At 47.2% G+C, this 24,997-nt stretch overlaps 1 protein-coding gene across 2 annotated transcripts in view; it reads left to right on the top strand.

Annotated features, from left to right (window-relative positions):
- Positions 1–3,819: 3,819 nt before the first annotated feature.
- LOC145341750 (Fanconi anemia core complex-associated protein 24-like) overlaps positions 3,820–24,997 on the top strand; it is a 108,490-nt gene continuing 87,312 nt past the window's right edge. The window contains exons 1-2 of one of the 2 annotated variants that reach the window (XM_080186653.1): positions 3,824–3,892; positions 18,299–18,484. The gene's annotated coding sequence lies outside the window, so the exon portion shown is untranslated. Of the gene's footprint in view, positions 3,893–18,298; positions 18,485–24,997 lie in introns of both variants that reach the window. The other variant, XM_080186654.1, reaches the window with a different exon arrangement.

Genomic DNA, 24,997 nt, shown 5'->3' on the forward strand with positions numbered 1-24,997 from the left:
GGGGGGTTTTGAGGGGTATAGGGGGTTTTGGGAGGGTTCTGGGGGGGTTTTGGGAGGGTTTTGGGGGGTATAGGAGGTTTTGGAGGGTTGTGGGGGGGTATAGGGGTTTTTGGGAGGGTTCTGGGGGGGTTTTGGGGGTATAGGGGGTTTTGGGAGGGTTCTGGGGGGGTTTTGGGGGGTATAGGTGGTTTTGGGGGTATAGGGGGTTTGGAAGGGTTCTGGGGGGTTTTGGGGGGTATAAGGGGTTTTGGGAGGGTTCTGGGGGGGTATGGGGGTTTTGGGGGCATAGGGGGTTTTGGGGGGTATAGGGGGGTTCTGGGGGTTTTGGAGGGGTATAGGGGGTTTTGGGGGGTATAGGGGGTTTGGAGGGGTTTTGGGGGGCTATAGGGGGTTTTGGGGGGTATAGGGGGGTTTGGAGGGGTTTTGGGGGGTATACGGGGTTTTGGAGAATTTTTGGGGGGTATAGGGGGTTTTGGAGGGGTTTTGGGGGGTATAGGGGGTTTTGGAGGGGTATTGGGGGTATAGGGGGTTTTGGGGGGTATAGGGGGTTTGGAGGGGTTTTGGGGGTATAGGGGGTTTTGGGGGGTATAGGGGGGTTTGGAGGGGTTTTGGGGGTTATAGGGGGTTTGGAGGGGTTTTGGGGGGTATAGGGGGTTTTGGAGGGGTTTTGGGGGGTATAGGGGGTTTGGAGGGGTTTTGGGGGGTATAGGGGGTTTTGGGGGGTATAGGGGGGTTTGGAGGGGTTTTGGGGGGTATAGGGGGTTTGGAGGGGTTTTGGGGGTATAGGGGGTTTTGGGGGGTATAGGGGGGTTTGGAGGGGTTTTGGGGGGTATAGGGGGTTTGGAGGGGTTTTGGGGGGTATAGGGGGTTTTGGGGGGTATAGGGGGGTTTGGAGGGGTTTTGGGGGGTATAGGGGGTTTGGAGGGGTTTTGGGGGTATAGGGGGTTTTGGAGGGGTTTTGGGGGGTATAGGGGGTTTTGGGGGGTATAGGGGGGTTTGGAGGGGTTTTGGGGGGCATAGGGGGTTCTGGGGGGTATAGGGGGTTTTGGGGGTATAGGGGGTTCTGGGGGGTATAGGGGGGTTTGGAGGGGTTTTGGGGGGGTATAGGGGGTTTTGGGGGGTATAGGGGGGTTTGGAGGGGTTTTGGGGGGTATAGGGGGGTTTGGAGGGGTTTTGGGGGGTATAGGGGTTTTGGGGGTATAGGGGGTTTGGAGGGGTTTTGGGGGTATAGGGGGTTTTGGGGGTATATGGGGTTTTGGGGGGTATAGGGGGTTTTGGGGGTATGGGGGTTCTGGGGGGTATAGGGGGTTTGGAGAGGTTTTGGGGGGTATAGGGGGTTCTGGGGGGTATAGGGGGTTTTGGGGGGTATAGGGGGTTCTGGGGGTATAGGGGGGTTTGGAGGGGTTTTGGGGGATATAGGGGGTTTTGGGGGGCATAGGGGGGTTTGGAGGGGTTTTGGGGGGTATAGGGGGGTTTGGAGGGGTTTTGGGGGGTATAGGGGGGTTTGGAGGGGTTTTGGGGGTATAGGGGGTTTTGGGGGGTATAGGGAGTTTTGGGGGGTATAGGGGGTTTGGAGGGGTTTTGGGGGGTATAGGGGGGTTTTGGGGGGGTATAAGGGGTTTGGAGGGTTTTGGGGGGTATAGGGGTTTTGGGGGGTATAGGGGGTTCTGGGGGTATGGGGGTTTGGAGGGGTTTTGGGGTATAGGGGGTTTTGGGGGGTATAGGGGGTTCTGGGGGGTATAGGGGGGTTTGGAGGGGTTTTGGGGGGTATAGGAGGTTTTGGGGGGTATAGGGGGGTTTGGAGGGGTTTTGGGGGGTATAGGGGGTTTGGAGGGGTTTTGGGGGGTATAGGGGGTTTTGGGGGGTATAGGGGGGTTTGGAGGGGTTTTGGGGGTTATAGGGGGTTTTGAGGGGTATAGGGGGTTTTGGGGGGTATGGGGGGGGTTTTGGGGGGTATAGGGGGTTCTGGGGGGTATAGGGGGGTTTGGAGGGTTTTGGGGGGTATAGGAGGTTTTGGGGGGTATAGGGGGGTTTGGAGGGGTTTTTGGGGGGTATAGGGGGGTTTGGAGGGGTTTTGGGGGGTATAGGGGGTTTTGGGGGGTATAGGGGGGTTTGGAGGGGTTTTGGGGGGTATAGGGGGTTTTGAGGGGTATAGGGGGTTTTGGGGGGTATAGTGGGTTTTGGGGGGTATAGGGAGTTTGGGGGTATAAGGGGGTTTGGAGGGGTTTTGGGGGGTATAGGGGGTTTTGGGGGGTATAGGGGGGGTATGGGGGTTTGGAGGGGTTTTGGGGGGTATAGGGGGTTTTGGGGGGTATGGGGGGTTCTGGGGGTGTTTTGGGGGTATAGGGGGGTTTTAGGGGGGTATAGGGGGTTTTGGGGGTATAGGGGGGTTTTGGGGGGTATAGGGGGTTTGGGGGGGTAGGGGGTTTTGGGGGGTATAGGGGGTTTGGGGGGGGTATGGGGGGTTTGGAGGGGTTTTGGGGGGTATAGGGGTTTTGGGGGTATGGGGGGTTCTGGGGGGGGTTTTGGGGGGTATAGGGGGGTTTTGGGGGTATAGGGGGATTTTGGGGGTTTTTGGGGGGTATAGGGGGGTTTTAGGGGGGTTTTGGGGGGTATAGGGGGATTTTGGGGGTTTTTGGGGGGTATAGGGGGGTTTTGGGGGGGTATAGGGGGTTTTGGGGGGTATAGGGGGTTTTGGGGGGTATGGGGGGTTTGGAGGGGTTTTGGGGGGGTATGGGGGGGTTTTGGGGGGTATGGGGGGGTTCTGGGGGGGTTTTGGGGGGTATAGGGGGGTTTTGGGGGTATAGGGGGTTTGGGGGGGTTTTGGGGGGTTTTGGGGGGTATAGGGGGTTTTGGGGTATAGGGGGTTTTGGGGGGGTATGGGGGTTTGGAGGGGTTTTGGGGGGTATAGGGGGTTTTGGGGGGTATGGGGGGGTTCTGGGGGGTATAGGGGGTTCTGGGGGGTATGGGGGGGTTCTGGGGGGGTTTTGGGGGGTATAGGGGGTTTTGGGGGGTATAGGGGGATTTTGGGGTTTTGGGGGGTATAGGGGGTTTTGGGGGGGTATAGGGGGGTTTTGGGGGGTATAGGGGGTTTTGGGGGGTTTGGAGGGGTTTTGGGGGGTATGGGGGGGTTTTGGGGGGGTATAGGGGATTTTGGGGGGTATAGGGGGGTTTTGGGGGGTTTTGGGGGTATAGGGGGGTTTTGGGGGGGTATAGGGGGGTTTTGGGGGGTATAGGGGGTTTTGGGGGGGTATGGGGGGTTGGGAGGGGTTTTGGGGGGGTATGGGGGGGTTTTGGTGGGGGGTATGGGGGGGTTCTGGGGGGGGTTTTGGGGGGTATAGGGGGATTTTGGGGGGTTTTTAGGTTATAAGGGGGGTTTTGGGGGGGTATGGGGGTTTGGGATTTAAGGGGTATGGGGGGTTTGGGAGGGGTTTTGGGGGGTATGGGGGGGTTTTGGGGGGTATAGGGGGTTTGGGGGGGTATGGGGGGGTTTGGAGGGGTTTTGGGGGGTATGGGGGGTTTGGGGGGGTATGGGGGGGTTATGGGGGGTTTGGGGGTATGGGGGGTTTTGGGGGGTATAGGGGGTTTGGGGGGTATAGGGGGTTTTGGGGGGTATGGGGGTTTGGAGGGGGTTTGGAGGGGTATGGGGGGTTTGGGGGGGTTTGGGGGGTATGGGGGGTTTTGGGGGTATAGGGGGTTCTGGGGGGTATAGGGGGTTTGGGGGTATAGGGGGGTATGGGGGGGTTCTGGGGGATTTTCAGCTTCTGCCCAATGAACATAACGCGCATGCGCACTCGAGTCCTCGCACTGCGCAGGCGTGGCGGTTGCGGACGCGGTGGAGACAACGCAAGAGGCGCGAGTCCCGGACCCGGGTTACCCTGGCAACGGAGAGGTCAGTGTGGACACCCCGGGGTCGGTGTGGTCACCCCGGGGTCGGTGTGGACACCCCGGGGTCGGTGTGGTCACCCCGGGGTCGGTGTGGACACCCCGGGGTCGGTGTGGTCACCCCGGGGTCGGTGTGGTCACCTTGGGATCTGGGGAGGGGGAGGGGGGGATTAATTGAAACCCTCATTTGAAACTTATCCCGAGGATCTGTCAGCTCCGGGAGCGAAAACAGGCCGGCCCCAAATCAGACCCTGACCCCGAGTCTGAACTCTGACCCTGAACCCGCATTAGACGCTGACCCCCAGTCTGAACTCTGAACTCTGAACCTGAACCCAGACCAGACACTGACCCCACATCTGAATACTGACCCTGAACTTGGCCAAAACACTGACTCCAGGTCTGAACTCTGACCCTGAACCTGGACCAGACATTGACCCTGGGTCTGAACTCAGACCACATCTGGCCCATGACCCTGAACCTAGCACACGCCAGCTGTTGCCACTGTCCCAATGGTCAGTGCCTTTGTAAAGGAACTTTCACAATGCAGGTGCCACACAGCTAGACATATACAGCTCTCTCATTGCTGCTTGCAGGATGCCAACTTGTTATTTGGAATATGGCTGTCAAGAGAGTTGCTGCTTTGTATTTGAGTTGGGGAAAGCCCTTGTGGTGGGTCTGTGGCTCCTTTGCCCTGATGTGGAGATGCTGGCGTTGGACTGGGGTAAACACAGTAAAAAGTCTGACAACACCAGGTTTAAGTCCGACCAATTTATTTGATAGTAAACTCACAAGCTTTCGAGGTTAACCTCTTCTTCAGGTGAAGAGCTTAACCTTGAAAGCTTGTGAGTTTAGTATAAAATAAATCAGTTGGACTTAAACCTGGTGTTGTCAGACTTTTTACTGTGTTCCTTTGCCCAACATGAGTATAGAATTTGGAGAATGAAACAGCAAAAAAATGTTTACATTATTCATATAATTCAGAGAGATGAGAAATATGACCAGGGACTACGGGATGAGATGTTTTAGCTACTGTTACAGTTGATGCTGTGAACAAATAAATGTTTAGTAGGTTGTTGTGCTTATTTAAAAAATGCCAGTATCTTTAAAGATTGTGACTCTAATATATTGTTCAAGACCATTGGTTCACTTCTACCTCAGAAAACTAGGCAAGATTGCAAAAGCCAGGATGCTGCTGAGTCCCAGTCATGTGCTTTTTAAACCCAGATTTGATTTCTTTGAAACATGATAAGCCAGTGACCATACTCCTGGCACAAATCCAGAGTATGCTGGAGCAGGTGACAGGATTCAGTGTGTATCGGGTGCTGTATTAGGGTGCTGCAACCTGTAAAACCATCCTCAGAATTAACTGGGTGTATAGTAGAACTGTATTTGTACTGTCCTGGGACTGGGTATACACTAAAGCTGTATCTTCACTGTCCTGGGACTGGGTGTACAGTAGAGCTGTATTTGTACTGTCCTGGGACTGGGTGTACAGTAGAGCTGTATTTGTACTGTCCTGGGACTGACTATACAATAGAGCTGTATTTGCACTGTCCTGGGACTGGGTGTACAGTAGAGCTGTATTTGTACTGTCCTGGGACTGGTATACAGTAGAGCTGTATCTTCACTGTCCTGGGACTGGGTGTACAGTAGAGCTGTATTTGTACTGTCCTGGGACTGGGTGTACAGTAGAGCTGTATCTTCACTGTCCTGGGACTGAACATAGAACATAGAACATAGAACATTACAGCGCAGAACAGGCCCTTCGGCCCACGATGTTGCGCCGACCAGTTACAAAAACAATGACCCACTAGCCTATACCAATCCCTTTTCGTCCATAAACCTATCCAGAGATCTCTTAAACGCCCCCAAACTAGACGCATCTACAACTGCAGCAGGCAGGGCATTCCAATCCCTCACCACCCGCTGGGTAAAGAACCTACCCCTGACATCCGTCCTGTAGCTACCCCCCCTTAATTTAAAGTCATGCCCCCTCGTGCTAGCTTTCTCCATCCGAGGAAAAAGGCTATCACTATCCACCCTATCTAAACCTCTAATCATCTTATATGTTTCAATAAGATCCCCTCTTAGCCGCCTTCTTCCCAACGAAAACAACCCTAGATCCCTCAGTCTCTCCTCATAGGACCTCCCCACCATACCAGGCAACATCCTAGTAAACCTCCTCTGCACCCTCTCCAACGCCTCCACATCCTTCTTGTAATGCGGGGACCAGAACTGCACACAGTACTCCAAGTGCGGCCGCACTAGAGTAGTGTACAGTTGCAACATTACACTGCGACTCCTAAATTCAATCCCCCTACCAATAAACGCCAAGACACCGTACGCCTTCTTGACAACCTTATCTACTTGATTCCCAACTTTCAGGGATCTATGTACACACACACCTAGATCCCTCTGTTCATCCACACTATTCAAAGTCCTCCCGTTAGCCCTATACTCGACACATCTGTTGCTCCTACCAAAGTGAATTACCTCACACTTCTCCGCATTAAATTCCATCCGCCACCTCTCGGCCCAGCTCTGCAACCTATCTAAGTCTCCCTGCAGACTATGACACCCTTCCTCACAATCTACCACACCTCCAACTTTGGTGTCATCAGCAAATTTACTAATCCACCCAACTATACCCTCATCCAGATCATTAATAAAAATTACAAACAACAGTGGCCCCAAAACAGATCCCTGAGGCACACCACTCGTAACTGCACTCCATGATGAATATTTACCATCCACCACCACCCTCTGTCTCCTATCTGATAGCCAATTCCTGATCCAACTTCCTAGATTACCCACAATCCCATACATCTGCATTTTCTGCAGAAGCCTACCATGGTGAACCTTATCGAACGCCTTACTAAAATCCATGTATACCACGTCAACTGCCTTACCCCCATCCACCTCTTTGGTCACCTTCTCAAAAAACTCAATAAGGTTAGTAAGGCACGACCTACCTGCTACAAAACCATGCTGACTATTTCTAATCAATTCATTACACTCCAAATAACTATAAATCCTATCCCTAATAATTTTTTCTAAGACCTTGCCCACAACAGAAGTAAGGCTCACCGGTCTATAATTCCCGGCAAAGTCTCTGTTCCCCTTCTTAAACAATGGGACAACATTCGCTATCCTCCAATCCTCCGGGACTACACCAGAGACCAATGACGACCTGAAGATCTGAGCCAGAGGCTCTGCAATCACCTCTCTAGCCTCCCAGAGAATCCTAGGGTAGATCCCATCCGGACCAGGGGACTTATCTATTTTCAGCCCCTCAAGAATTTCCAGCACATCCTCTTTATCAACCGTAATACTGTCTATTTTACACCCCTGCAACCCAATGTCCTCCTCAGCTATATTCATGTCCCCCTGCGTGAACACCGAAGAGAAATATTGGTTCAATACTTCTCCAATCTCCTCCGGTTCCACACACAACTTCCCCCTGCTGTCTGTAACTGGCCCTAATCTTGCCCTGACCAACCTTCTGTTCTTGACATACTTATAGAACGCCTTAGGATTCTCCTTAATCCTATCAGCCAAAGTCTTCTCATGTCCTCTTTTAGCCCTTCTCAACTCACTCTTCAACTCCCTCCTAGCCAATCTAAAGCTTTCTAGTGCACTATCTGAGCCCTCCAATCTCATCCGAACATAAGCCTCCTTTTTCTTTTTAACCATCGACTCAACTCTTTTAGTGCACCACGGTTCCCTAGATCTACCAAATCCACCATGCCTGACAGGGACATACCTATCAAGGACTCGCAGTAGCTGCTCCTTGAAAAAATTCCACATTTCAGATGTTCCCAGTCCCTGTAATCCCCTAATCCAATCCATGCTTCCTAATTCACTCCTGATAGCCTCATAATCGCCCTTACCCCAGCTAAAATTGCTGACCCGAGGTTCACGCCTATCTCTTCCCATCACTAAGGTGAACGTAACCGAATTGTGGTCACTATCACCAAAGTGGGTGTGCAGTAGAGCTGTATTTGTACTGTCCTGGGACTGACTATACAATAGAGCTGTATTTGCACTGTCCTGGGACTGGGTGTACAGTAGAGCTGTATTTGTACTGTCCTGGGACTGGGTGTACAGTAGAGCTGTATTTGTACTGTCCTGGGACTGGGTGTACAGTAGAGCTGTATTTGTACTGTCCTGGGACTGGGTGTACAGTAGAGCTGTATTTGTACTGTCCTGGGACTGGGTGTACAGTAGAGCTGTATTTGTACTGTCCTGGGACTGGGTGTACAGTAGAGCTGTATTTGTACTGTCCTGGGACTGGGTGTACAGTAGAGCTGTATTTGTACTGTCCTGGGACTGGGTGTACAGTAGAGCTGTATTTGTACTGTCCTGGGACTGAGTGTACAGTAGAGCTGTATTTGTACTGTCCTGGGACTGGGTGTACAGTAGAGCTGTAACTTCACTGTCCTGGGACTGGGTATACAGTAAAGTTGTATTTGCATAGTCCTGGGACTGGGAGGATAGTAGAGATGTATTTGTACTTTCATCAGAAAGGAATTGTATAATTATTTGAAGAGAATACAGCTGGAAGACTGGAACTTGCTGTGTTCTTGCAAGTAACCAGCATGGACATGATGGACCAAATGGCCTCATCCTGTGCAGTGACTATTGTCTGATTCAGCGCTGCTTTTTGTACCCAGGATCTATGTTTTTACATTTTTCTGTGCCCTTTTACTTGATGCCGTCTCTGATTTGCTCAGTTATCCATGGTTTTTTTTAGCCGGTGGAGCTCTGGCACCTTAGGGGTATAATCTGGCACTGTATCACGTTAAATTTGTGTTTGAATACCCTCCTTGTCTGGAACAAATGGCCACCAGAATCTCAAAGTGCTCCTGCAGCAGTCTAGTACATTTGTAAAATGTCTTTGCTTATCTGTGGGAAACTTGGCAGCCAAAATGTGCACAGCAAGCTCCCACAATCAAAACATGATAATGATCCATTTTTAAAAAGTCTTCATTGTGGGATAAAAACACCAGGGAGAACTTTCTGCTGCTCTTCTTCAAAATAGTGCCATGGGATTGTTTACATTTCCCTGAGCGGCACGACGGGGCCTCAGTTTAAAGTCTCATCTGCAAGATGGCAGCTGCACTCTGCAGTACTGCAGGGGAGTATCTGCTTAGACTCGAGCACTGGAGGAGAGTTAAACCTCAAATCTTGTGACTCAGAGATGACAGCATTACCAACCGACACACAGTTTATGCAGTATCTGGACATTTACTCTAGTTTCCAGTCGCACCTTGCTGATTCTGAGTATTTCCAGCATTTTCTTGTGGAGCACTACAGTTTCACAGTAGAATTGATGTGACCAATAGCTGTCATTTTAGCCATGAGCAGATCTGCTGAGTTTATTGCAGTCTGTGCTCCCAGTGAAGTCAGCATCACCCCAATCTAGAATCTTAGTAACTGTCAAGTTTTTTTTCTTTCAGGCACCACATTGAACTCAATTGCTTCACGACCATTATTAGATCATTCCAATGACTGGACACTGACTGCATCTTTCCCCCTTATCACCAATATCCTTTCATGCAGGATCAATATATCCCTCCCTCTAGCTCCAGCTGGGAATTCCATCATATGGGACTCTGCTTACAAATGCTGCTTTTTCCCCTAATTATTAAATGCCCTACAGCTACAACATGAAGCTTTACCCTCCAGCCCCCTTTTGGATAGTCACATGTTCAAAGGTGCCATGATCCTGACTGGATAATTTTTATCCTTCCCATCAGAGGTTGCAAGCACATTGTACCTATTGGGATTTTGTGGATCTTTATTCACTATGTCACCCGGGTTCCACTTCGTACACTACTGATCACATCTGTATTCACTTTGGATAGTCTCACTTTTCACAGACACCTACAGGCTGCAGGCACATAACTTACTCTACCCCGCACGCCAAACTGCCCACCCCCCCAAACAACTAAAGTTGCTCCTGAGTCCAGCTGGGCATCAGGAAAGAAAGCCTGTGATCCTTTTCCGATCTGGCCTACACATGACTCCTAGTCCCAGCCTTGTGTAAATAGTGTGCAGACTCGCATTGTTTAATGCCTCCGAGTGTTCCTGTTGAGGCAGAATAAAGTACACGTGTGACAGTGCACATAATCATCCTTCTGGCTGGGATTAAAAAGTGATTCTGAATTTTCAATCTGTCAAGAACTGCAGTAGTGTTGTATATCTTGCCAAAAATAGCAAATGCATTCTGTGTGTGTACATGCTGTGCAGTGTGCCATTAGTGATGGGCTGCTGACAGTTCCTGACACCAGGGTGTGGGTTGTTAGACAGCTTGGGGTTTTTTTGGTCTCTTTGGGAATATTAGTTGCAGCTCCAGGAAGTAATTAAGTTCTACCACACACAACAGTGGATTACCTCAGGGAACAGTTGAGTTTCATAAGAACATAAGAAATAGGAGCAGGAGTAGGCCCTCAAGCCTGCCCCGCCGTTCAATAAGATCATGGCTGACCTTACCTGCCTGCGCCCCATAACCCTTAATTAAATTATTGGTTAAAAATCTATCTATCTGTGACTTAAACACATTTAATGAGGTGGCCTCCACTGCTTCAATGGGCAGAGAATTCCAAAGATTCACTACCCTCTGGGAGAAGAAGTTCCTCCTCAACTCTGTTCTAAACTGACCCCCCCCTTATTTTGAGGCTGTGCCCTCTAGTTCTTGTTTGCTTTCTAAGTGGAAATAACCTTGCTGCCTCTACCCTGTCTAGCTCCTAATGATCTTTAGCTCCAGTCTCTGTGTAGGCTGCTTTGTGTGGGATAGCTGTTGATATTGTGGAAATGTTAGGAAGAACATTTAAGAAGGAAACTAGTATATTAGCATTTATTGCAAGGGTATTTTAAATTTGTCCATGGGCTCCATGAGTGCGTCCATGAGCTCAGCTCCTCCCTGTACAATGGATCCTAGACTTCCTAACCCACAGATCACAATCAGTGAGGATAGACCTCCTCCACGATCATCCTCAACACCAGTTCCCCACAAGGCTGTGTCCTCAGTCCCTTAATATGCTCCTTATTCACCTTTAACCCTGCGGCCAAATTCTCCTCCAACTTGATTTTCAAGTTTCATGATGACACCACTGTAGTGGGTCAGATCTCAAGCAATGACAAGACAGAGTACACGAATGAGATAGAGAATCCAGTGAACTGGTGCAGCAATGATAATCTCTCCCTCAGTTTCAATAAAACAAAGGAGATTGTCATCAATTTCAGGAACCGTAGTGGAGTACATGGCCCTGTCTACATTAATGGGGACGAAGTAGAAGTGGTCGAAAGCCTCAGGTTTTTAGGTGCCCAGATCACTAACAATCTGTCCTGGTACCCCCATTCTGACACTGTAGTTAAGAAAGCCCACCATCACCTCTAATTTCTCAGGAGACTAAGGAAATTTGGCATGTCTGCTACAACTTTTACAGATGCATGATAGAAGGCATTCTTTTTGGTTGTATCACAGCTTGGTATGGGCTCCTGCTGTGCCCAAGACCGCAAGAAACTACAAAGGGTTGAGAATGAAGCCCGGTCCATCACGCAAACCAGCCTCCCATCCATTGACTCTGTCTACACTTCCCGCTGCCTCGGCAAAGCAACCAGCATAATTAAGGACCCTACGCACCCCAGACATTCTCTCTTCCATCTTCTTCCATCGGGAAAAAGATACAAAAGTCTGAGGACATGTGCCAACCAACTCAAGAACAGCTTCTTCCCTGCTACTGTCAGAGTTTTGAATGGACTTACCTTGTAGGCTGTTCATGCCCTCAGCCTCCCCTCCTTCCCTGACACCTCTGTCTGTACCTCTCTGCTCCTGTAAGACACTCCTTAAAATGCACTTCTTTGACCGAGCATTATCCTAATTTCTCCTTGTGTAACTTTGTTCCAATTTTGATTTAGAGTTCTCCATTGGACATTTTATTATATTAAAGGCTCTATGTAAAGGCAATTTGTTGTTGTTTCTGGTGCCTTGGGGTTGATGGTGATTGGTCTGTCCTGATTCATCCTTATTCCACTTTCCAGTGGTAGTTTGGTAAAGCCACGAGTTTTTCTCGGCCATTCCAGAGGTGGTTAAAAGTCAACCATGTTGTTGTGGATCTGGACCAGGTAAGGATGGATAATTTCCTTCCCAAAAGGGCATTTGTGTACCAGATGTTTTGTTACAACAATGTAGTTTTGTGTGTCCATTACTGATACCAGATTTATTTTAATTAATTAAATTTGAATCCCTACTTGCTGTTATGAGATTTAAGGCCATGTTTCAGGAACATTGGTCCAAGCCTCTGGATTATAAACCAGTAACATAATCATTATACTTTATGATGTGGAGATGCTGGCTTTGGACCTACCCCATTATACCTTAGTTACTTAAACTAATAAAACAAATAAGAAGGGCAGCATGAACAAGTTCGGCCAACGGGTCTGTTTCCATACTGTAAACCTCTATGACTCCATGATTATAATGTGGAGATGCCGGCGTTGGACTGGGGTAAACATAGCAAGAAGTCTCACAACACCAGGTTAATTTACAAAATAATGGTTGGAATGTGAATCTTTACAGGTAATCAAGTCTTAAAGTCTTTCCTGGAGCAGAGAAGTCTTCAACATGTCATTGATGAAGATGAACATCTTACCAAAGCCATCCCCACACCTCCACTTCTTGCCTTCTAACAATCGCATGGCCTCAACTGGGATTTTGGGTTCATGACGCACTATCTGTAACCCCCACGACTTGCCTGGGCTTGCAAAATCTCACTAACTGTGCTGTCTGGAGACAATACACATCTCTGCTTAACCCTCTCTCCACTCACGTTGTCTGTACCGTTACGACTTGATTACCGTTACGACTTGATTACCGTTACGACTTGATTACCGTTACGACTTGATTACCGTTACGACTTGATTACCGTTACGACTTGATTACCGTTACGACTTGATTACCGTTACGACTTGATTACCTGTAAAGACTCGCGCTCCAATCATTATTTTGTAAATTGAGTTTGTGTCTTTATATGCCCTGTTTGTGAACTGAAATCCCATTTACCTGATGAAGGAGTTCCGAAAGCTAGTGGCTTTTGCTACCAAATAAATTCATGACTATAAGAAGACATTAAAAAGCTTGCAGACTGGTTAAGTGGCACGTGAACTTAACATGGGTAAATGTGTGCTGATGTGCTTTGTAGGAATCTGAATAGGGTGTATAGCTGAGGATTCAAGTGGTGCAGTTGAGCAAATCACTTAAAGCCTTACAGCAGAGCAAACCAGTTGCTATTTAGGGGGTTGCTTTGCTTAAAGCAGCTGCTGCATTTTTGCTGTGTTACAAGTGACTACATTTCAAAAGAACTTTGGCTGCGAGGTGATGTGGCCATGAAAGGCACTATATAAATGCAAGGTTTTTTTTAGGAAGCTTTTTACTTCAGAAAAGAGACACTTTGAGATGTGCGAGGTAGGGTACTATTACAGAGAACCACTTTAAGTACAGTGCGTTATATTGAATGGCGGGGCAGGCTCGAAGGGCTAGATGGCCTACTCCTGCTCCTATTTCTTATGTTCTTATGTTCTTATGTAATTATTTTACTGGTGTCTGTGAAGGGTTGCGAACGTGTCTGGGTTTTGGAAGGTTTTTCAGTCTGCAGGAGAGTGTTCTGTAAGCAAGACCTAGAAACATAGAAAGTAGAAGCAGGAGGAGGCCATTTGGCCCCTAGGTGCCTGTAACCCCCATGACTTGCCTGGGTGTGCAAAATCTCACTAACTGTCTTGGCTGGAGGCAATCCACACCTCTTCAACCTGTGCTTAACCCTCTCTTCATTCACATTGTCTGCAGCTGAAAAGACTCGATTATGTATTAAGACTCGCATTCCAACCATCTTGTAATTGAGTCTGTGTCTATATATGCCCTGTTTGTGAACCAAATCCTGCACTCACCTGATGAAGGGGCAGCGCTCTAAAAGCTCGTACTACCAAATAAACCACTTGGACTTTAACCTGGTGTTGAGAGACTGCTTACTGTGCCCACCCCAGTCCAATTCTGGCAACTCCACATCAATGTTTCAGTAATTTTACAAGTGCTTCTGTTTTCATAGTGATTATTGTTCTGCTGAATTACTGTTAGTGGTTCAACTTTGTTATTTCTTTATACAAAGAATTTCCTTTTATACAGTGCATGTGATTATCTTGTGACTTCAAGTCACTGAATCTTATTGGTGATGAGGAGAAAATGACAAGAAAAGAACACGGTTTTTCAATGTTCAGTGTGGCAACACGAGGTTGTATGCGGTGAGGGTTTTCACAATAGAATAATGGCTGTGTTCAGGGCAGTGGATGAGATTGATGAGAGAAGTGAGGATTGGGCTGAATACAGGGACAGCCTGCAGCATTTCTGTTTAACAAAGACAAAGCAGTACTTGACTGTCCTGTACGTGTGTGAGGCAAATATTTATCATTTGATGAGGAATCTGGCCATGCTACGGGAGCCAAGGGAGATTTCAGGGTGGTTAGCACTGCTGCCTCACAGTGCCAGGGACCCGGGTTCCATTCCTAGTGACACAGTGGGTTAGCACTGCTGCCCCACAGCGCCAGGGACCTGGGTTTGATTCCCTGCTTGGGTCACTGTCTGTGTAGAGTTTGCACATTCTCCCCGTGTCTGTGTGGGTTTCCTCTGAGTGCTCCGTTCTCCTCCCACAGTCCGAAAGACGTGCTGATTAGGTGGATTGGCCATGCTAAATTCTCCCTCGGTGTACCCAAACAGGTGCTGGAGCGTGGCAACTAGGAGATTTTCATAGTAACTTCATTGCAGTGTTAATATAAGCCTTCATCTGACACTAATAAATAAATAAAAAGATTTATTGCTCTGGCCCAGAATCACCATAATCCATAGACCACGGTGATCATTTAAAAATTCAAATTTTGTAGTCATTTTTGAAAAGCAGGTCAGGCAGTGGGCAACTTTGTGGCAGAGTTACACCAGCTTCTACAACACTGATTTTGGAGCTGTTTCAGAAGATCTGCTCAGTGAGAGGCTGGTCTAGCTCAGCCTTCAACACTATTATTCCCACGAAACACATCTCCAAACTCTGTGACCTAGCCCTTGGCTCCTCCCTCTGTGACTGGATCCACAACTTCCTAACTCAGGTCACAATCAGTAAGGATAGGCAACAACACCTCCTCCACCATCATCCTCAACACCTGTGCCCCAAGTTCTTAGCCCCCTACTATACTCCTTGTACACCTATGACTGTGTGGCCAAATACCCCTCCAACTCGATTTTCATGTTTACTGACCATCAGAGTGGGTCGGATCGCAAACGATGATGAGACAGAGTACAGAAACAAGATGGAGAAACTGGTGCGGTGACAATAATCTCTCCCTCAATGACAGTAAACTGAATGGGATAGTCATTCAGGAAGTGTAGCGGAGAACATGTCCCTATTCTCATCAATGGGGACGAAGTAGAAATAGTCAAGCGCTTCAATTTTCTGGGCATCCAGATCACCAACAAGCTGTCCTAGTCCCGCCATACCAATGTTATAGTTAAGAAGGCACACCAACGCCTCTACTTTATCAGAAGGCTAAAGAAATTTGGCATGTCTACTTCGGACTCTCACTAATTTTTACAGATGCACCATAGAAAACATTCTTTCTGGATGTATCCGAGCTTGGTATGGGCTCCTGCTCCTCAGAGTGGGTCAGAACCTGTGTATTCTGCAGCGCGTAGCTTATGGGAAGATTGGAAAACGGCTAATGTTACGCCGCTGTTTAAAAAAGGTAGCAGACGAAAGGCAGGGAATTATAGGCCGGTTAGTTTAACGTCTGTAGTTGGAAAAATGCTGGAATCTGCCATCAAAGAAGAAATAGCGAGGCACCTAGAAAAGAATGGTTTGATAGAGCAGACGCAGCACGGATTCGTTAAGGGGAAGTCGTGTTTGACGAATTTATTGGATTTCTATGCGGATGTGACTAGCGCGGTAGACAGAGAGGAACCGGTGGATGTGGTGTTCTCGATTTTCAAAAGGCGTTTGATAAGGTGCCTCATAAAAGGTTGCTGCAGAAAGTTAGGGGGCACGGAGTTGGGGGTAAGGTGTTAGCGTGGATAGAGGATTGGTTGTCTAATAGGAAGCAGAGAGTTGGTATCAATGGGTGCTATTCGGATTGGCGGTTGGTCACTAGTGGAGTGCCCCAGGGAGGATCGGTGCTGGGGCCTCAGCTATTTACCATTTATATAGACGATCTGGAGGAGGAGGCTGAGTGTAGGCTAACGAAATTTGCTGATGGCACGAAGATGAGTGGGAAAGCAAATTGTGTGGAGGGTGTGGAAAGTCTGCAGAGAGATCTGGATAGGCTGAGTGAGTGGGCGAGGACCTGGCAGATGGAGTATAATGTTAGCAAGTGTGAGGTTATCCACTTTGGCAGAAATAATAGTAGGAGGGATTATTATTTAAAAGGCAGAAAGCTGTAGCATGCTACGGTGCAGAGGGACCTGGGGGTCCTTGTGCATGAGTCGCAAAAACCCAGCCTGCAGGTGCAGCAGGTGATCAAGAAGGTGAATGGGATGCTGGCCTTCATAGCGAGGGGGATAGAATATAAAAGCAGGGAGGTCTTGCTGCAACTGTACAGGGTATTGGTGAGGCTGCAGCTGGAGTACTGTGTGCAGTTTTGGTTGTCGCACTTGCACAAGGATATTTTGGCCTTGGAGGGAGTGCGGAGGAGATTCACTAGGCTGATACCGGAAATGAGGGGGTTGGACTATGAAGAGAGATTGAATAGATTGGGTCTGTACTTGTTGGAGTTTGGAAGGCTGAGGGGGGATCTTATAGAGATGTATAAGATAATGAAGGGGATGGATAGGGAAGAGATAGAGAGATTCTTTCCGCTTAGAAAGGACAGCAGGACTAGAGGGCACAGCCTCAAGATAAGTGGGGGGTAGTTTAGATCAGAGTTGAGGAGGAACTTCTTCACTCAAAGGGTGGTGAATCTCTGGAATTCTCTGCCCGTTGAAGTGGTGGAGGCTACCTCACTGAATATATTTAAGTCACGGGTAGATAGGTTTTTGACAGACAAGGGAATTAAGAGTTATGGGGAGAAAGCGGGAAAGTGGAACTGATCCACTTCAGATCAGCCATAATCTTATTGAATGGCGGGGCAGGCTCGAAGGGCTAGATGGCCTACTCCTGCTCCTATTTCTTATGTATCTCCCCATTTCAGAAAACCTTCCCAGCATTCATAAGGTGCATGTTAGGAGCAGCTAGAATACTCTCCAATTGTCTGAATCAGTACAGCTGCAGCACCATTTAAGAAGCTTGATCTGTCCAACATGAAGCAGGCTGCTTCCACCACCTTAAAGAATCACTCCCTCCACCACCGGTGTGCTGTCACTACTCTGTACCCTCTATAAGGTGGACTGAGGAAACTGCTCAGGCTCCTTCAGTAGCACATTCCAAACCTGCAACCCCTGCCATCTGGAGGAGCAGACACACGGGAGCAGCGTTCTCTCAGTGTTCCCATCTGGTTTTACAAACCTTTGTTTCTAAATAATCACCATTTCTTCATCACTGGATCTAAACCCTGGAGCTCTCTCGTGAACAGTACTGTACCGACACTACCCAAACTGAACTGGCTCACCGTGACCTTGACATGGGCAATCCACACAGGCACATCATTTAAATTAAAAGAATTAAAACTCCCCTTGGTCTTAACCCTCATCATGGCTCCACACACTGGTTTTAAATTCAAGTCCTTTTGTTCATTTGTCAGTGACGTAATTGAGTTGTGTTAAAGATTCCTGTGCAAATACAGTGTTTGTTCCATGAAATCATTATCCACCTGATTACACAGTGGGGTACGCACTGATGAATTAAAATGTCTCGCTGTGTTTATCGAGGTTGTGTGGTTTTCCTGCTAGTGTTTTTCTCCTTTCCAGAAGGTAGTGACTAAAATATGACAGCCGGTCACTGTTCAGATGTTCATCATTTGTGTGTGACCCTGGATAGTGAGTGATGATAGGCTGCTGGAGGCTTCAGAGGTAAACTCCATTCTGGCCTCAATATAAAAGCAAAACCTGCAGATGCTACAATCTGAAACAAAAACAGAAAATGCTGGAAGACCTCAGCAGGTCTGACAGCATGTGAGGAGAGAATAGAACCAAAGGGGCAGCACAGTGGTTAGCACTGCTGCCTCACAGCCCCAGGGACCAGGGTTCGATTCCCCATTTGGGTGACAGTCTGTGTGGAATCTGTACGCTGCCCCCGAGTCTGCACATTGTCCTCATTCTGCATGGGTTTCCTCTGGATGCTCCAGTTTCCTCCCACACTCCAAAGATGTGCAGGTTAGGTTGACTGGCTGAAGACGAAAAGTCATCAAGACTCGCAACATTGTCTCTATTCTGTCTCTACAGATGCTGTCAGACCTGCTGAGATTTTCTGTTTTTGTTTCATTCTGACCTTATCTGATGTCCACACCAACCCTCTGGACTGGCACTGAGTCGGACACAAACTGGATCTCGAGTTGATTTTTTTTTACCCCTCTCAGTACGGAGAGCAGTTATTGCGCTGTGGCTGAGAGCAGCTAACTACACGCACAGGTATGAGTGAGTGAGCCTAGCTCAAGGCCAATCATGGTTTTCAAACTATCCTTAATCAGAATCCTTAAATAGGGGACAAGACTAAATCTTTGTGTACAAGTGCTAAGACAATTAAACATATAAAGATTGAAAAAACATTTAATCAGAGAAGAACCAAACGGTCCTGATGTGGAGATGCCAGTGTTAGACTGGGGTAAACACGGTAAGAAGCCTCACTACACCAGGTTAAAGTCCAACAGGTTTATTTTGATAGCACAAGCCACTAGCTTTTGGAGCGCTGCTCCTTCATCACCTGGTGTTGACTTTTCACTGTCTACACTGGAGGAGGAGGGGTGAGGGGTTGTTGGGGGTGGGGGGGGCGCGGAGGAAGGACTAACTGCCGCAATTTCACCAGCTTGAACCATTCTATCTTAACAATCCAAAGTACGTTCTATTTATTGATGTGCTATCCTCCCCACATCCTATTCCTTCAACCTAAACCCCTGCCACTGCCTGAGTTTACCCAACTTGCAATACAACAAATTTAATTAATAAAGTTAAAAGGGTCAGCCGGATGGGATCCTGTTTTTTGCAGCACATCTTGATCCAGTTACAACTTATTTTTTCTCCAAGATTATTACCTCTCCGTGTTTCTTTACATCATTCACCAATTTGGAGTCTGTTCCCCAAATGACTTCATCCGGATTGTTGATGAAGTTGTGAGGACCAATAGCCCAAATCCTGGTCCCCGTGGACCCACACTAATGACTGCATTAGTAATACCCTGTCTGGTTCCTGAGCTAAACCAGCAATGGTACAGGAGCCAGCCTTATTTAGTTGCTTATTTTGACTGGGCTCCTGGCATCCAACAGTTTAAAGTCTGACAACACCAGGTTTAAGTCCAACCGATTTATTTGATAGTACACTCACTCCCGAAAGCTAGTGAGTTTACTATCAAATAAATCAGTATTTACCCCAGTCCAACGCCGGCATCTCCACATCATCCAACAGTTTAGCAACTTCCTCAAAACTTTTATCCAATCATGAACTGATTCCTCCTTGTTCAGAATCCATGTTGAGATTCTCTAATAGCTGTCTGGTTAAGGAGACTGCATGCAGAACTATGGTGAGTTTGAGTGGTGTTTTAACACATTGCCAGAAGAGGTTGACAGATGTAAAATGCAGGAGTTAAGGTCAGTGGATCGTAAGGAATAAGTGAGACCAATTGGACACTATTAAATGTAATCTGGTGTTCTGGAAGTTTCTGTAAGCTGATTATCCCATGAGTGAGAGGGTGGGAACTGTAATCCTGTGTGCCCTGGTGTTAGTGAAAAGCATTTGTGTGCAGAATGTTACCGGAAGTCTAGTTCTGGCACAGCCTGTTTAAACAGTACCAGTGTGCTAGTGCTGTCAACACACACGTTTACAATGGGAAACAGCTGTGTAGCAGGATAAGTTCTGGACATGGCTCTTACAGACTGGCTTAAAAAGTGTTTCCAACAGGATTCACCAGCTCTGGCAGAGAAAGTGATTTCTCTGAACCGTTAAGCAAACTGAACAGTGTTTGGGAGTTGATCTGTGTATCAGCCCAAGTTCGAAGGTTCTGGGTTTAAGCCCCACTCCTGAGCCTTGAGCACTGAGAGTGACACTCCTGCTGCAACACTGATCTCACCTTTCTGATGAAAATTTAAACCAAGACTTCATTAGTTCCTTCAGGTGAATTATAAATGCCAAGTTGTTTGTTTGTAACTTCAGAAACATAGGAAGACTGTGAGTTGGTTTTTCCTTGTGCACAAGTCATGAAAAGCCTTGATCATGCACAGTGTCTAAGCTCTGTTTGTACCTAAATCGACTAAGAGAGTCTTAGTTTGCTGGTACCCAGAATCTCTGAGTGGCATTTGGGAGAAGAGCAGGGCAATGATCCCTTCTGAACTGGCCAATATTTCTCTCAAAATCAACACCACTGAAACAAATGATCTGGTCATCATCACAAGGTGCCTGCGACCTTGGTATGCATTTCCTACATTGCATTAGTGACTATGCTTCAGAAATATCTCATTGGCTGTAATGTGCTTTCAGATGGTCTGGAACTATGGAAGGTACTATTGAAATGCAAGTCTTTGTTGTTGATATAAATAAGAAAAATGTGTCCCTCAATCTCCAGCTTCCAACCCAGGTATATTCATAGAACCACAGCATTTCTACAGTGCAGATGGAGGCCATTTGGCCCATTGAGTCTGCACCCAGTCTCTGGAAGAGCATTTATCCAAATCCATCCTCTCCCCACTCTATCCCTGTAACCCCACAGGGATTGTTCTCCCTTGAAAGACAGAAGCTGAGGGGTGATCTGATGGAAGTTTATAAAATTATGAAAAATATACTTAGGGTGGACAGTTGGAAGCTTTTTCCCAGGGTGGAAATGACAATAACAAGGAGGCATAAGTTCAAAATAAGACGGGAAAGGTGCAGTGGAGATGTGTGGGAGAAGTTTTCTTTTTACACAGTGTGGTGGGGGCCTGGAATGCACTGCCAAGTGAGGTGGTTGAGTCAGATACACCGGCCACATTTAAAACTTATCTTGATGGGCGTACGAACAAACAGGGACTAGAAGGATACAGGGAGTTGGTAAAATAGGTAAACACGATTGACGCAGGCTTGATGGGCTGAGGGGCCTGTTCCTATGCTTTGTTTACCATTGCTAATCCACCCAACCTTTACATCTTCACACATTAAGGGGCAATTTAAAGTGGCCAATCCACCCGACTTGTTCTAATGTTGTACAAGGACAGCGTTTAACTCCTGTTCCTGTCAGTTGGTTTGTTGTTGAAAGCATTTGTCTTAGGTGAAGGACTTTCCATGTTGACTACATTCTTGAGATCTTACAGGAACAGCAAAGGTCATTGAGACTTTGGCTTAGTCCCAAAGTCCTAAAAATATCCTCAGTCATGGGTTTAGACAAGAAAATCATGCAGTTCTCTCTGAACTTACCAGCACTATCTCCACTGCCTCCCCAGCCAGTCTGCGTCATGTTCCACTCTCTGGGAGGCAATTCATTTTAAGTTGAGCTTGTGTCAGTGTATCCAGTTTTGTCCAATAGTATTTTTCTAACAGTTCTGAAAATCTCCCATTCTAAAGGATAGAGTATGGATACTGATCTTCTGGACCATGAGTGGAAGGTGCCAGGACAGTAACCTCACTGCTGTAGACTATTGAGTGGAGTCTTTCTGCTGGCCTCGGTGCAGCTCAGGCAGATTCTGTACAGATGTGGATGGGAAAATCAGCCCTGTGGTCATTCTTCAGAAACTTTCCATTCACCTGCCTTACCCTGATGTGGAATGTTTTGGCATTAATGCCTTAGAGAGCTCATGTGAGTAAAGCTGGTGGATTTAGCATGGGCAGTAGGTAGTGATCAGATAGTGTTATCAGGATAATTTCTTACCATCCCTCTGCTAGGGTTAGGAAGTGAGTTAATAGTGGGATCTGTATAACGTGAGATCTGCTAACAGCCTAGTGATTGAGCTCAGAGTTAGGTTGATTGATATCAGAGTTGAGGAGGAACTTCTTCACTCAAAGGGTGGTGAATGTCTGGAATTCTCTGCCCATTGAAGTGGAGGAGGCTGCCTCGTGGAATATATTTAAGTCACGGGTAGATAGGTTTCTGATAGACAAGGGAATTAAGGGTTATGGGGAGAAAGTGGGAAAGTGGAACTGATCCACTTCAGATCAGCCATGATCTTATTGAATGGCGGGGAGGCTCGAAGGGCTAGATGGCCTACTCCTGCTCCTATTTCTTATGACCATACTAAATTGCACCTAGTGTTAGGAGGATTAGTAGGGTAAATGTATGGGGTTAGAGGAATAGGACTTGGGTGGAACTGAGGTCAGTACAGACTCGATGAGCTGAATGGCCTCCTCCTGTACTGTAGGGATTCTATGATTCTTGACTAAAAATTCCAGCATGCTTAATTCTCAGCGAGAATGGCCATTTTAAAGGCACCTTTGCAATTCTTGTTGTTAAATCATTGTTGTAAGCTGTTCTTTCTCCATCTGCAATCTGGAGACAGTCTGACACTGTGAGGCAGCAGCACTAACCACTGTGCCACCATGCTGTTTATAACTGATACATTTGTCTTTACCCAAGCTGGACAAGATTGTATAGGATTTTTACTGTAATTATTAACCAATTTAATTCTGCAAAATATGCTTGCTATGTCTTTATACAACAAACATAAAAGTCCAGTATCTTGTTTGAACAAGTCTCCTGAGGCTAAGATATGCACTGTTCCAATAGGGGAAAACATTCTGCTCCTCTGTGAGGGGAAATGGGACCACTGTCCCAGTTCTTGCTCCAAAGGTTGATATTTGTATCCTAGACTAAGCAGTTTTTCATTGCACCCTTCACACTGCTGAAGGACCTTGCATTTATTGTCAGTCCCAGTGGTTTTGGTTTGTTTCCTGATAGGAAGTGAGTTTGTGGAACTTGGGTACAAAGTGTTTGTGTGCAAGTACAGCAGTAATTAAGAAGGCAAGTGGAATGTTGGTGTTTGTTGCGAGGGGAATGGAATATAAAAGAGGGGAAGTTTTACTGCAGCTGTTTACAGCAATGGCGAGATCACATCTGGAATACTGTGTACAGTTTTCGTCCCCTTATTTGAAAAAGGATGTAATTGAATTAGAAGCAGTTCAGAAAAGTTTCATTCGACTCGTTCTGGGATGTGGAGCTTATGTTAAATGTTGAACAGATTGTGCCTTTACCTGTTGGAGTTTGAAAGAATGAGAGATGATTATGCTAAAACATACTGAATCCTGAAGGGACAGGGTGGATAAAGAGAGCATGTTTCCTCTTGGGAAGAACCGGTTGCACAGTTCAAAAATAAGATGAAGTCAGAGATAGGGAGAAAATTTAATCTGAGGGTCATTGCTCTGTGGAACACCCTTCCTCAAAAAGCAGTGAAGGCTGGCCCGTTGATTTATCCAAGGCAGAGTTAGTCAGATTTTTGATAACGAGAGTCAAGGGTGCGACAGGAAGGTGGTGTTAACACTACAATCCCAGCAGCCCGTTGTTCCTTTGGAGCATTTGGCTCATTGCAATTGGTCCTTTGGGAGAAAGATCACTAATTCTGCTGAATCTGGGTCATGCTTAATCCTCAGGGCCAGATGGAAAATGGGTTTTGATATGGAAAAATGTAAAAGAATCCTCGTTGGGTCTAGAAAAGATCGATCAGAATAGTTTCTCAATGGTGAAAAGCTAAAAACAATGGTTGTCCTTGGAAAATTAGGGATCTGTGTACAAGAGTCATGAAAATGTTTTGGGCAGGCACTGAAAATGGAATGCTGGCCTTTCTCGTTAAACACTGGAATATACAAAGCTGTGGTTAGACCACACTTCAGCATTCTGGGCACCTCCACATGTTGGGAAGAGAACAGCACAAGCTTACCAGGATTATTACAAAGACATGGCAATAGGGTGACATAGATTGTTATCAATGACATCTTATGCCTTTATGGATAAGGCGAGAGTGTGGAGTTTAGGATTATATCAGATCAGCCACGATAACATAAGAACATCTCATTGAATGGTGGGACAGACTCAATGGGCTGAATGGCCCACTGATTCTCCTAGATCTTGGGTCTTGGGCGGCACAGCAGCACAGTGGTTAGCACTGCTGTTTCACAGCTCCAAGGACCTGGGTTTGATTCCCGGCTCGGGTCACTGTGTGGAGTTTGCACATTCTCCTCGTGTCTGTGTGGGTTTCCTCAGCGTGCTCCGGTTTCCTCCCACAGTCCAAAGACGTGCGGGTTAGGTTGATTTGCCGTGCTAAAATTGCCCCTTAGTGTCCTGGGATGCGTAGTTAGAGGGATTAGTGGGTAAATATGTGGGGGTAGGGCCTGGGTGGGATTGTGGTCAGTGCAGACTCGATGGGCCCAATAGCCTCTTTCTGCACTGTAGGGTTCTATGATCTCTTATGGGGATTGAATATTGAGGGGTATGTGACATTTAGGAAGGACAGGAAGTTAAGAAAAGGCTCTTAATTAATTATGGTATTAGCACATTGGATCGGACGACTTAAATTCAGGAAACCAAGATACAGGAGAAGATTGGGTTGAGATAAGAAACAATAAAGACAAGAAGTCACTTGTGGGGTGGTATACAGGCCCCTCTAAGTGTAACTACACAGTAGGACAGTACAATTATATACAGTATAACTTTTTAAAGTTTACTTATTAGTGTCACAAGTAGGCTTACGTTAACACTGCAATGAAGTTACTGTGGAAATCCCCTAGTCGCCACACTCTGGCACCTGTTTGGATACACTGAGGGAGAATTTAGCATGGCCAATCCACCCTAACCAGCACGTCTTTCGGACTGTGGGAGGAAACTGGAGCACCCAGAGGAAACCCATGCAGAGATGGGGAGAATGTGCAAACTCCGTACAGACAGTGACCCAAGCCAGGAATCGAATTCAGGTCCCTGGTGGTGAGGTAGCAGTGCTAACCACTGTGTCACCATGCCACCCGACATAAGGAGAGCTT

Source organism: Carcharhinus amblyrhynchos, chromosome 4, assembly GCF_965287045.1.
Source record: "Carcharhinus amblyrhynchos chromosome 4, sCarAmb.v2.hapA, whole genome shotgun sequence".
Taxonomy (NCBI): Eukaryota; Metazoa; Chordata; class Chondrichthyes; order Carcharhiniformes; family Carcharhinidae; genus Carcharhinus; species Carcharhinus amblyrhynchos.